General features: G+C 39.9%; 1 protein-coding gene across 15 annotated transcripts in view; it reads right to left on the bottom strand.

Moving 5' to 3' along the window:
* The window catches only part of nfia (nuclear factor I/A), a 508381-nt gene that overhangs the window by 6649 nt on the left and 486741 nt on the right, over positions 1-14991 (bottom strand). The window lies entirely within an intron of this gene.

Raw genomic sequence — 14991 nt, 5'->3', positions numbered from 1 at the left:
TCATGATGATACACTTTTGGTATTTTTTTTCTCACTGAAGGCAAAACGTGGATTTTAGGCGCAAAATAATCTTTTAAAAAAGACCCTAAACAACACCCCACCTAAAACATCAGTTGAGGTAGGAACATGACAAAACACTCAAATATATTTTGTTACAAAGTGGTCAATCGATTATGTGGAGCGAAGAACAATGAAATTTAATATAGGAAAGCATGTCAGATGCAATACGAGGAGTACCTAGAAGTCTGGTGCCAGTCGGGCAAAGCTGCAACATACATGCTGAAAAGTTAAAAGTTAAAGTCACAACCAATGGGCCAAATGGAAACTCTGAAATTCTGTCATCATCTAGTTTTGAATGATGGTGGACAATTAAACCACTAAGGCAGGAGGCTCCAAAATCCCCATCCACACCAAATGCTGAGTCCAACAGATCAGTGCAAAAGATAAGGCTGAGCAACTGCAACCACCTTCATCCAGAACTATCAATGAGAAGATCCATCTCATCCACCTCCAGAGGTCCACAACATTACAGAAAGCAGTCTTCAGGCAATTCAATTTACTCCACATGGCAATGATAAAACAGCTGAAGGGACAGGATACTCAGGTGCGTCATAACATTTCTGAGCAGATAACAGTACTGAAAACTTGTCTTTTAGAACTAGCTGCATCCTGAACTTAGAGTCCAGAAAACCATGACAGAGCTGAAACATCTGAGTCCTTGCTAGATTGGTGGCTCTGGAGTCTGATCTGTGGTATCAATCTCACAGTTATGAATGAATCCATTTAAGTTTTTATTAACATATTCAACTGTCAGTCAGATTCAATGCTTCTATGCATGGTGGGTGAATGGTGTGAAAGTGCTATCCCTTGCAATGGAGTACATATGGTTCATGGGAGAGCTGGTGAGGAGGGCATGTATTAGAACAGATTCTGGGGGTTGTATGAGGGGAAAAAATTCTTGGCATGTAGGGTGTGTGAGCGATTATGAGGAGTGAAGGCTGAAGGGGCTGTTTTTATTATTTGACATGGCCTTTTATGTTTACAGTTGGGACAACATTTCACAATAACTTTTAAACACCCACCTCTGTAATGGCTACATCTAAATATTCTTTGGAGTCTTGTAACCATGGAGCTGGTACTTCCTAAGGTGGGCACATGAAACTGACAATTTTCCCGATTTTTGCTATCTGCCTCGAGGACAAATTTCTGATTATAAATTCCCTCTTCCTACACTGATCCTGTTTCCTACTAGTCCTTTCTCCCTGATGAATGCATTAAACCTCACTTTAAATGCATCAATGCTTCCTGTTTTAGTCACTCCATGTGGTAGTTAATTTCCAACACTGCAAAAACAAACTCCTTCAACAATCTATTCTATATTTTTTCTCCTTATTCTTTGATTGGATGTAGGTGTCGCTGGCAAAACCAGTATTTTTTGCCCACTCCTAATTCCTCTTGCACTGAATGGCTTGAGAGGCCATTTCAGAAGCCAATTAAGAATCAACCACATTGCAGTGGGACTGGAGTTACATATAAACCAGACCAGGTGAGGACAGCAGATTTCCTTCCCTAAAAGATATGAGTCAACTATGCGGGTTTTTGCAGCAATCAGTGATAGTTGTCATGAGAACCAATACTGAGACCAGCATGTATCCTAGATTTAGAGGGTGATGCAGTAGTAGTGTTCCGACCTCTGAGCATGAAGGAAGTTCAACTTCCACTGACTCCAGAGGTGCGTCAATGACAGTTTGATTAACAATATCTATATCCCAGATTTATTAATTGAACTTAAATTCCACCAACTACTAACACATATCTCTAGAATATTAGGTCAGGTCTCTGCATCACTGATCCAGTGATATAACTTATTATTGAAACTCTTCCTAATTGATAACCTTTATCATGTTGCCTGCTAATCTTCTTCTTCCCTGAGAAACATTGAGCCCATAACTAGTACAAGTGACTGCAGACAACAAAGTGTTCACCCACCAATGGTTAACAGTATTATCTGTTTTGTCTGAATCAGAGCTGCCCTTTTTTGAAAGGATTTAATCCAATGCATGAGAGTGAGATGAGAAATGGTGTACAGGGGTGGAGGTACCTTAGAATTGGAAAGAAAGGCATGGGGTGGAGTGCGTTGGAGGGCAGGCGAAGGAGCCCCTTCACTAAGTGGGAGACTGTTCAACAACACTAGTCCGTGCTGAAAAACCACATCATGTCCCCAACATCAGACCCGTGCACATCCTCCTCCTCCCCCCTTGCTGGGGTCTGCCTGACTGGCACTCGTGGCGTTGCCCCTGTTTTTTTTTGGTCTGCCTTCAGAACTACTGCTGTCCCCATGAAATGCAGCCCAGATGAGTTTTTGACTATGAATATTGTTCTAACCCTATCTATTCTTTCTAGCAAAGATTCTCCTTCTGTAACCAACTCTAAGGCCAATTTTTTTTTTAAATCAACTTATTTAAGATAACTTATTCATTTTATCTATTCTGTATAAGTTTTATAAATCAGTCCAGCATCTACCCCTCCCCCTCCCCACCCTCCCATCACCCCCGCCCATTGCTGAGAAGATGACTTTGAAGCCAGCCGGAGTCAGCTCTAATCGGGAATTCCCATGCCATAGAAATCCATACAAAGCTAAGAAGGAATGCTACAGGTCAAAAACGACTGGTGAGAAAGGTTACAATCTGGAGGGGAAAACAAGGGGCTGCAGTTATGAAGCCAAACCCCTTAGCCCTATGTTTTCATTTAATGGCTTGAGCTTGAGCAGTGAGGTCCTGGAAAGGATTGCTCCCAGACAGGAAACATACCGCGAGTGTCCGCTTGGTAAGGAACCACTGGCACACTGCTTGAAGCATGGAACAGATAACAGTGAGTGGAGCAGTAAAGGTCAATCCGGAAGACCATTTTCAATGAGGAGCCATGTTGTGTGTGCCTGATTGTTAGCATACCGCAAGAAGACTGCCCATAAGAAGGAGCCAAACAAACTCAACAACTCTATCAAAGGTTTAAGCTCTTTCATCACCAAACTGTCACAAAGCTGCTCAGAAGGGTTTAGCACATTTGGAGGTTGGAACTGCTAGCCTGAGATTCAAATATTCTGAGTCCAGCCATGTGATTTACCACCTTTTTCTCTTTCAATCTTTAATCTAATATCTAACCTCCACTACTAACCTTTTATCATCGCTGTCAGGTTTAAGTGCCAACATGGGAGAAAAGGGGGATTTTGGGGTAATAGTCTGCATAGTTGGTTTGTGGTTTTAGGTGTTTGCATCATTGCCATTCCTAGAATTTTGTAAAGTATGTTTCAATAGTTATTCCTGTTTTACACGAAACAAATGGTGTCAGAAGTCTTCATAGTAAGTATAGCTTAGGAGCAATGAATTGAGGAACAGGTCATTAGGGAGGTGATATTATGATAACTTCACAAAACTTTCATCATATATTACAGACCTGCAGATTTCCACTTTGTGTTAGGCCATGTGGATAATTCAGTGTCTACGACATAATACTCACTTCAAAGAAACTCTGGATTATTTTGTTATACACTTTCAAGATTTGGACATTTTTGCCTAACATATGCTATCGATCCTTTGTTGCCCTAAGAAGTTGGTGGCTGATCTTGTTCTTGAACCATTACAGTATATGTTTTTAGAAGTTTAATACAACTGCATGGGTCACTACAGAGTGCTGGATTTACAAATGATCCAGGCTGTATAGAATGGCAGAAGTTTTGCTTGAAGTGGTCGGATTGTTGAATAATCTTGGAACACTGACACCAGCTTTCCCACAGATTTCTTTGAAAAAAATGAATTCAAGTTCCTAAACCATCATGGTGGAATCTGAACACATGTCCTATAAATCTAGATAGTGGATTACAAGTAACATAACCATTATACTACCATATTGTCTGTGCTAGAAAACGTTGAAAGTGGAAGGTTCTGTATTCAACATCAGAGGAGTGCACAGATCTTAATGCACACCAGCATCAATTAGCAACTCTATGTGAAGGGAATACAGTAGCTTCAGCAGAATAGCAATTGGCTGGCATTTATTATAAAATAAAAACTGAAAGAACTGCGGATACTGTAAATCAGACAAAAATAGAAGTTTCTGGATCAGCTCAGCAGGTCTGGCAGCATCTGTGGAGAGAAATCAGAGTGAACGTTTTGGAGGAAGGGTCACTGGACACAAAACATTAACTGATTTCTCTCCACAGACACTGCCAATCTGCTGAGCTTTTCCAGCAATTTCTATTTTTGTCTGGCATTTAGTATATATGCTTTGAAGGTTGGTGTTCAATCTTGCCATTTATATTCCTTTGTTACCCAATAAGGAAGTACAGTTTAAGGGAAAAAAATTACTAATACAGCATTTTAAATTTAATGCATTATTCTTAAAAGAAAAGAAGTGCGCATTTGTGTATTTTTAAGGAAGTGGTTTACGGCCAATAAAGCATATTTTATTTAACTCTTCTTTTTACACAGTTGAAAATTTTTAGGTTTTATGTACTTTTTTTTAAAAAAAGCCAAGCTCCTTTAAAACTTTAACCAACATATGTAATGCATTTATTTAATTATCTCCGTACTTTGTCACCATATTTTACAGCCCTATGAAAACATCTCTAACATTTAAAAGTGAACTCTCTGAAACCCAAAGGGAAATAAAGAAACATGCATAATGTGTGCTTGGACAACTTTTCTAAAAATGGGGTTTACAGTTACAAAAATGAATGCAGCTTAAAGTGAAAGATGTGGTACTACAAGCATTCTTAATTAAAAAGCCATGTCCCGTGTAAAATATTACCAGCTTTTGTCAGCAGGGGGTGCAATTGAACACAGCACCTTGCTTCCCTCTTTACTGCAGTGTGTTAGTTTGCAGTGCTTCTGCCCATTCTCTTAAATTAAAACAAGGCTCTTTCCCACTCTTTACTATTCACTGCCTGGCAGGCAAGGTTACCCAAGAGCAGTGCTGTAATCCTTCACAGAAATATGCTTTATTGATTACTCTGGTCTATTGTTCCCTTTTTAAGTCCCCCAAGTTCAAGTTCATCCTGGTGTTACATCATGTCTGGTTTCCATTGGTTACCAGACAGACCTAGACGTGACTATCATTATCAAGAAACACTCTGCTCTCCACCCACCAGCCTTCGAGCGGCTCTGACGTAGCATCCCTACTGCCGACACATTGAAGTATTTATTCTGCCTAATTTATGGCCCATGCTGTAAATGAGACCACGGTCCAAAGAGCAACACTTGTATATTTAATTAATTTTCTTTCTCAAGCATATGGGAAAATTAGACAATGGCTTAATTATTGCATTTTTCTCCAAACACTCAAAACTACCAACCTCCAAATAAAAAGGATTTGTGCAAATAAGGGACCTCCAACTGCATACAGATTTTCCTTTTTTTTAAGAAAGCTGTTGACATTTGATGAAATACTTCAGCAGTTCCCTTGTATTTTATTACATTTTTCAAAAGTCAGTGTGAAGGTTGCTTCATTTAGATCTACAAATCAACTTGTGACAATTTTTTCCCATACCACAGTCTATCCACATGCTCAGAGAGCCACTTTAAGGTTAGTTCTTAATCAATAGAACTTGCTGACTCTGTACTTTTCTGCTGTGCAGTGCAGCTCCTCAGCGTGTTATCTTGCTGTTACTTGAAGATGTGTCTTACAGCAGCAGTAATGAAATGTCATTTGAAGTTTTTCTCAGGAAGATGGCATTGTGGAGAAAGATTTACCAGACAGAGAAGAAGGATTTTTTTCTGTTAGGCATCATTTTCCACATTATTAACTTACACACTGTCATTTTTCCTCCTCCTCTGTATCTTATGCATAGTCATTCAGGATAATACATTATATAAACAAGAGATGTTCAGAGATGTTATTACATGCCTCTAGAGCATGTGGGATTTGAACCCGGGCCTCCTGCCTCATAGGTAGGGATGCTACCACTGTGCCACAGGTGCCCTCTAAATTCAGGATTATAGGCTTCAAAGTCTCACTCTTAATTAGCAACCTCCATAGATTGGTACCTCAAAGTGGTGGAGAGCTTTATGTACTCAGATGATCCCTCGAAGGATACAATTAGAAGCTTCTTGTTCCTGGTAGGGCCAACCATGGAAGCTAGCTTGATGCAGGGAAGTGTGAGCTAAACTGCAGTTCAAACTGTCTTCAGTGGAAGTGCAGGTGAAGGAAGACTGTGCATCTCACAGGGTTGCAAAGGCAGAACAAGGTTACAGAACGGTTGTTCCAGTCATTGCAGTTTGACACATCATCAAAATCTGCCCACCAACTGCCAGGATCATGTGGACAGTGAGTGCAGCATTAACCAAACTAAAGTGCAAGCTTTTCTAAAAAATATATTCATTGGATGTGGGCCACCACTGGATTAGCCAGCATTTATTGCCCACCCATAATTGCTCAGATTTGCACTGGCCTACATATGACTTCAGATCCATGGCAACGTGGTTGCATCTTCGCTGCATGCTGGGCAATTAAGATGGACAATAAAAGCGGACAAACAAATGAGAAGAGAGTCCAACTGCCAAGTTCTGTGGTGATAAAGAATTGATGAGAAAAAGGCCTGTGAAAGTGAGAGACCCCAGTCAAGAAGCTGCACATACAAGAAACATGTATGAAGATAGATAGCCAGCTGTGATCGGATAGAGGTGTCTTTGGGCAGCAGTACCTACGATTGAGTAGTCCTTCAGGGGGCCCTTTACTCACCCCAAATGGGGAAGGGGCTGGAAAAAGTGCTCTAAAAAATTGGCTGCCCCCTTGCTCCTGGTTAGGGGATAACACTCTCCAGGACCACCGTCTTCGTGATTTTCAGAAAGAAATTATTTTATTTTCCACCTTGCTATGTTAGAACGCTCATGGATAACCTCCAGAGTGAGCCTACAGAAGGAGGAATTACAATTGTATTAATGACCAAGTGCTAATGACCTTCTTGAAGCCAGCTCTACAAGCATTCAGGCAAACATTGGTTACAGTCAGTCTCAGGGGATCGTAGGAAAGTGGAGTTGAGACTGTGATCTTATGAATGGCAAGATAGGCTCAAAGGGGCCAAACATCTATTCCTGTTCCTAATTCATATGGTTTGTAATCGTGCAAAACCAAATACAATGGATAGACGCTGTCTGGATGGCACTCTAAACCCCTTAATGTTGAAGCAGAAAGAAAAGGAAGCAAATCCTGCATTCAGGACCCCACTGAATTTCCTGCTCATACACCCAAAGATCTGGGAGTTAAGAATTGTCCTGATCAGTCACTTGAAGACCCATGTCAGAAACTCACAACCCTGAGTAGATGTCATCCTTGAATTAACAGACATCGGACAACAATGATAAGTGATACTATTGTGGCGAACAAAATCAATAGAGACAGTGGGCCACAAAGGAAGGCTTCCTCTCTCAAATGTCTGCAGTAAAGGATTAATTTTACCCCCACTTATTACTGGTTACTGTCGTAGTAGCCGCTTCTTTGCTTAGCCTACATGGGCCACACAAATACAATTCTGAGCAAATACACTTATGAGGAAACAATTTCTTATAGCAGCTATAAATATTAATTAGTATGACTAGCACCACGTTCTGAAACTAATTCCAAAAAATCGTTACCACAGCAGTATTGAATCTTCATCCCTTGGGTAAAGATCGCCTTCACACACTTCAGCAAAGTTTTCAGTCCATCAATATGACAGCACTGTGTGTGTACCCACATAATAAACTGCGGTGGTTCAAGAAGGTGATTCAACACCACCTTCTTAGGAGCAGTTAGGAATAGACAATAAAGGCTGGCCCAGCCAGTAATGCCCACATTCTGTGAAAGAATAGATTTTTTAAAAAAGAGAATAGTCACACTTACTTCCACTTATAATGAATAATTGTCCCCATCCAGAAAAAAAATGGATTGACTGGGCTACCTCCCAATAAAAGCAGGTTCTTGCACAATATAAATTCAATAATTTTATTAAGTAACCATGCAATTATGTCATTATACAGTAATTACAGAGCACAGTGACAGTACGACCAAAATATTTATCCACTTTACAGCATGTTTGCTGTTGCTGCTCAAGTAGTTGCTGCTCTAGTTTTACTTAAAAAATCCTAGAAGCAGTCAAAAATGGGTTATGTTAATTTGAGATTTGTCTGGTAGTGGAAGTGAAAGTCTTAGGAAAATAAGTTATGCTTACAACCCAAAATGCAGCAAGAATGAGTGAATACAATATCATCATGTATTGCGGGGTTTGGTAAATATGGAATGAAGACAAAAGGTCTGAAAGGATAAGCTATCAAATAGCGCAAACGAGATACAGACGAATAATTGAAAGATTCAATAACTATAGTGAAAATGGGGAGGGGAAACTCTACCTAGCCCAATAGAGGACGAAGATTGGAAGGTGTTTCTGAAATGTGTACAACAGAACTTGATCGCTGAGATCCTAGTACAGTAAGAAAGGAAACAGTCCCCAGGATATGGTTCTGGGGACTGAAGTGAAACAAACAGAGTTTGTGACAGCAAGGAACACATGGCAAACAGTGATCATAACATCATTAAGTTCTGAGAAGTTATCAAAATGTGCAATGAATAATCCAAAGTAAAAATATACAACTCGGGAAGGGCTAATTTCAGTGACATTAACAGATCTATCCACATGGACTGGAATCAAAGCTTGGAAGGCAAAATAGAAATTGAGTAATGGGTGGCCTTAAAAGACGCAATGATTTGCACTCAGAAAAGATGCATAACTACAATGGAAAGAAATGACATCCAGGATGACAAAAGTATAGTGTTTATTCATACCAAAAGGTGAAAAGAAGTGTCAAGTGGATACAATACTGATAGCAACAGGTAGTGAGACAGCTCAGACTTAGCACACAGTTTTTTGGCCAATTTGATGCTTATCATGACTCAGATGTAACTGGAAATCTGACGGCACACAAGTGCTGAGTAGACACAATTTGTTGTGGGGAAGTGTACAAGTGGGCTGCTCAGCACCAACTTCCACGAAAGGTATGGAATGCTCAGTTTGGCACACACTGGCTAATTGCAGGTTGGTTCAATCACTGAAGGACAAGGCACCTAGGTTCTCTCCTGTGGCACTGGAGGTCCTGGTAGAGGAAGCCTGCAAGAGAATGCTGCCACCTCAGCCTCATGTCCCTCTGCCTGGCCGCGTGACCCTCTCCCATTCCTTCTGCAGATCAAGCAGGAAAGAGAGATCTGGGATCTAGATTAGCAGCTGACATAAAAGGGAGGTCAAACATCTATTATAAACTTATAAATTCAAAAAAAAATCTGGACTCAAAAACAAAGGAGTGTTTAAAGACAATCAAGACATTTGTGCAGGCTGAAGGCATGCCCAAGATTATAAGTGAAGATTTTTCATTGGTCTGTACTGGAGAAGAGAATTCTGTTTTGTTAAGCCCATCTTCTCACACTCTCATTTCCCTTCCGGGAATAGTGGTTAAGAGGTGGGTTGATTCCCAGGCTGACTGTCAGTTCATTGAAATGCATCATGAACCTTCCTTCTGCGGTCAACAGTCCTGTTAGGAACTTGGTCCTGGAGCTTCTTGCTCAGAGGCAGGGAATCTATCATTTCACCACAAGATTTCCAAGATGCTTCTAATCCAGCAGTAAGAAGAAGGTACAGCGTGTTCAATGGGATGAAATATATAAAGAGGATATAGCAAAAGAGCTGGCAGTACACCGAGAGAGAGAAAAATATCCTTGTTTAGATGGGATGCGTTCCAGGTTAATGGAGATAGTAACAATGAAAATTGTGAAGGCTTTGGCATAGTCTTTTAGTTTTCCTTTGATACAGATGGAGTGCCAGGGGACTGCAAAAATCCTAGGTGTTACACCAATTGGGAAAAAAAAAACGGGGCGAGGGTTAAACCTGACAATGACAGGCTAGTCAGGTTGTCACTAGTCCTGGAGAAGCTGTTAAATAAACTTGAAAAAGTATGGGCTAATAAATGAAAGTTAGCATGGATTTGTCAAAGGCAACTTACGTTTGGCTAACTTGATGGAATTTGTTAATCAAGAAATGATGAGTGCAGTATGGCTATTATTGTGTATATGGATTTTCAAAAGACCTTTGATAGACTACCATAACAGTGGCTTGTTAACAATATTAAAACGTAGGGATTAAGCATGGATACAAAATTGGCTAAGGGGCTGATAGGAGAAAAACAGGGACAAACAGATTGGAGCTGGAAGAACACAGCAGGCCAGGCAGCATCAGAGGAGCAGGAAAGTTGACATTTCAGGTCGGTGCCTGGCCTGCTGTGTTCTTCCAGCTCCACACTGTGTTATCTCTGACTCCAGCATCTGCAGTTCTTGCTATCTTTGAGTGACAAACAATTGTTTTTCAGGCTGGAGGAAAATATACAGTCGTGCTCCCCATGTTTGGAATTCGGACTATTGCTTTTGGCATGGACTTTGATATAACAATTATTATTTTAGATGACAACAAAACTTGGAAATTTAGTGGAGGTTGTACAAACCAGTGAAATGGGCACAATCATGGCAAGACAAGTTGGGACAGCTGGTTAAATAAAGCATACAGCATCCTTGTCTACATCAAAAAGAACAAGGGAATTATGGTAACATTTTATAAAACACTGGTTATACTTTAGCTGAGGTGTTGTGTTCAATTCTGTGCACTACACTTCAGAAAACATGGCAAAACATTGGAAATGGTACAGACATGATGAGGTACAGTGGACAAGAAACTTCAGGTATGTGGAGGGATTAGGCAAAGTTGGGATTGCTGTCCTTAGAATGTCAAGAGGGAATCGGATGAAGATGTTCAAAATCATGTACATATTCTGTTGTGTAAATAAAAGCGTTTCTTGTGGCCCAAAAGACAGCAACCAGAACAGGTAGATTTAAGCTGATGGACAAAAATGAACCACATCCAATACATGGAAACATTTTTTCTTATGCAGCAAGTTGTCAGGTATCATGTTATGACACTACTGTGTATGGTTTTGAGTACTAGCTGGACTCAGCTGGTAGCATGCTTACACGGGCTGAAGTCTCATTGAAAGAATAAGCTAATTATCTAGATGAACACATCAGTGTCATATTGACAGAGTATTGTCTTTTGGATGAGGTGTTGAACTGAAACCTATTCGGACAGGCAAAGTTAAATTCAAATGTAGTTCAATGGTTGCAAAATGCTTTGCATTATCCTGAGAGTTTACTTTTAACACGGTTTAAATTCTTAATGTTTTCTGAAAATGCTTAAAGGCATTTTCAAAGCAAATTAAATACAAAATGGCTTTAACAAAGAATATGGCCACACAGTGCAAGGAAAAAGAACCATATGCATCTCACAATAAGTCCTAAAGAACTTGAATATGATACATAAGTAACAGACACCTGCAGGATTTCATAAATATGGAAACTGGTCACGAAGGTTTGTTGTGAATGTAAAAATGATTAGTTCACTTTTTTTTTAAAGACTCCAAATATTTGCTAGTTACAGAGTCCAACAAGCAGGGCTTCTGTCTAATATCTTAGGGAATAAGGCATGGTCCAAGTAAATGCAATGATAATATATGTATACAGTTCTTATGTGATGGCAAAGAAAGAATATTTAAAGTAGGGTGTAGTGAAATAAGGTTATACAACTCGTGGCCCCAAACTGTTTCTATGTAAAACAACTGGGTACTTCAGAAAATTGTGTTTCTGGATGCAATTCGCTAATGGCATCTTTCAGGTGGGAAACACCTCTTTAACAATCCTAGTTTCCATTTAAAGCTCGATGCAATGATGCAGCAGCATCATCAGAACAAAGTTCTTTCAGGAAAGCCATCTTAAAAACTTCTGGCTGTCCTTGCTTAGTATTCAAGGTGAAATGTGAATGGAAATGTTGTAGTTTAAGATGCGGATTTAGTTCTTCAACTGCTGTTCAAAAAGCAATGTAATCGCATCCTCACTAGAACTGCTGAGTAAGCACTTAATAACTGCCTGCATGTGTGTGTCATTTCAAAGGTATTCAGCTCATGTAATGCAAAACAGTCACACAGAGATTGTGGTTATAAAACACCATTTTAATGGTGCAAACTGATCCTGTATTGTTACAATGAATAAAACAATAGTTTATATTATTCATCAGTCAAACATCTATTGGTCCATGTGATCTCTTATGAGTTTAAAACTTGAAACAATTTGAATTGACAAGACTGAATATTAGCAATATTATATCACGCAACCATATTCAACAATTCTGAAGTAAACATCAGAAATATTAAATGATTTAAAAGTACAGATGGATGGCTTTAAATGGCTCCTAATCATAGGATCCTTCATCCATGTTGCAAGGACTGCCTACCACTCAAAAGCAGAAGGCCAATATTTTTCTTACCAGCAACGTATCGATGAAAAGTGTTGCCTGGGCAGAGGAAAATCCAGCAGGGGATAACATTCACCCAAAATCGAACACAGTTAATTTTTCTTCCACAACCAATGAATCAAATCAATGCTCAGTTGTCCCACCCACATACCAGTCGGGAATGGTGGTGGACTGCTAAAAATTTAACAGGAGTCAGAGGCTTCATAAACATTCATATCCTCAATCATAGTGGAGCTGCACACATGAATGAAAAAGACGACCAAAACATTTACAAACATCCTCAAGTGGATCATCTGCTGATTTCATGATTCATCCACTAATCCTCCTCAGGTCCCCAAATCATACATCACAGACTTTAACCAAGTGGATTCACTCCATATGATATCAAAAGATTACTTAAAGTACTAGATATGGCAAACACTATGGGTCTTAAGAACATTCAGTTTTATTTTGGTAAAAACATGCATTCAGCCTCGTCCAAATGTACACAGAATAGCTGAATTCCAGAGGTGAATAAACCTAATTGTCCTCAACATCAAGACAACATGTGATTGAGTATGGTATTAAGGATCACCAGCAAAATTTCATTCAATGGGAATCATAGGGAAAATTCCACAATGGCTTAAATCATATTGAGTATAGAGGAAAATGATTGTTTTTGAAGGCCAATCATTGTATCCCTGGATATTGCTGCAGGAGTTCCTCATGACAGTGTATTAGGTTCAACTAGCTTCAACTGATTCATCGACAAACTTCCCTTCATGAGGTCAGAAGTAGGGATGTTTGTTAATGACTGTGCAATGTTCAGTTCCATTTGCACTCCCTCTGACAGTGAAGTAGTGTGTGTTCACATGCAGTAACACCTGGGCAGCATTCAGGATTGGGCTAATAAATGGAACTTAATGTTTGGGCCACACAAGGGCAACATAATGACCACTTGCATCAAGAGTATTTCTAACTGCTTCCCCTTAATGTTCAACAGCATTACCACTGCGAAGGCATCACTCATCAACATGCTGGGTACTCCACTGATCAGAAACATGACTTCACTAGTCATATAAGTACTGTGGCAACAAAAGTAGGGCAGAGATTGGGATTTGTGCAGTGAGTAATTCATCTCCTGAATCCGCAAAGCCTACCCACCATCAACAAGACACAAGTTGGATTGGAATGAAATACTCTCCCCACCTGCCTGGATGAGTGCAACTCCAATAATACTCAAGAAACTCAACAGTATCAAAGACAAAGAAGTCCACTTGATCAATGTGGATTTATGTGCTAGAAACTGGACTGAAAAAAATGACATTCTGAGTTGTTTTCAATAGTTCTACTTTTTCATCTGCTCCATGGGTAGAGAGAGAGGTTTCCATTTCTACACCTTAAGCAGTCACTGTCTTCACTATCAGTGCACTGTGCTTGCAAAGTGTACCATTGACAAGATGCCACACAATAACTTACCAAAGGCATCTTTAACAGTACCTTCCAAAACCTGTAACCTCTACCACCTAAAAGGACAAAGGCAACAGGTCCTGGATAGGACAATCATCACCTGCAAAGTTTTTTATTTATCAATTCAGGGACTGTGGGCATCACTGGCTGATTGCTGATCCCTAATTGCCCTTGAGAAGGAGCTGCTGACCTGCAATCTGTTTAGTGCAGGTACACCCAAAATGCTGTTAGAGAGTTCCATGATTTTGATCCAATGACACTGGAGGAATGATGGCATATTTCCAAGTCCAGACTGACACAAGTTTGGAGGGGCACTTGCAGATACTGTTTTCACATGTATCTGTTGCCTGTTTCTTCCTAAATGGTAGTTGTTGCAGCTTTGGAAGGTGTTGTCTCAGGAACCTTGGAGAATTTCACCCCCATCTTGACTTAGGAATATAATGTCATTCTTCCGTCATTGCTGCTTCAAAATCTTAGACCTCCCTACATTACAGCACTGTGGGTCCATCACGAGCATGCAATTTTTGTGATTCTGTGGGGTTGTGGTAATTTCACAGGAATAGTATTACAGAGACCCAAGTCCCTTGCTAATAATGCCCATATTCCATCAAAGGATAAAACAAACACAAGTAGGCTACTCACCACTTCCTTCTCAAATGAAATTTGAGATGGGAAATAAATGTTAGCCTTGCAGTGATTTCATGTATGCAATCAAAAAGAAAAGAAATTGGGTGGGAAAGGTTCATCTGAATCACATTAACACTTATGAAATAATTCATGTCTCATTACCACAGTAGAAATAATGCAAGGAAGGCAAACTTCTTTGGAGACAGGTCCGAGAAAGTAATTATTATTTTGCTTCTTACTGAAAACATTCTAATTCATTTCTTTCACCAATAGCCACTTTGATCTTCGTAAAAAGGTAAAAATTCTTATTCAAAAGGTTTATGATTTCTTATTGCACAACCACTTATACCTCAAGACTTCAGTTAAGGTGAGGACTGGTATGTTCCAGGCATTGAGATAACAAGGTGTAGAGCTGGATGAACACAGCAGGCCAAGCAGCATCAGAGGAGCAGAAAGGCTGACGTTTCGGACCTAGACCCTTCTTCAGAAATCATTTCTGAAGAAGGGTCTAGGCCCGATACGTCAGCCTTCCTGTCCCTATG

Source organism: Rhincodon typus, chromosome 10, assembly GCF_021869965.1.
Source record: "Rhincodon typus isolate 14 chromosome 10, sRhiTyp1.1, whole genome shotgun sequence".
NCBI lineage: Eukaryota > Metazoa > Chordata > Chondrichthyes > Orectolobiformes > Rhincodontidae > Rhincodon > Rhincodon typus.
Note: the sequence above shows the minus strand (reverse complement) of the source record. Positions and strands in the feature narration are given on the sequence as shown.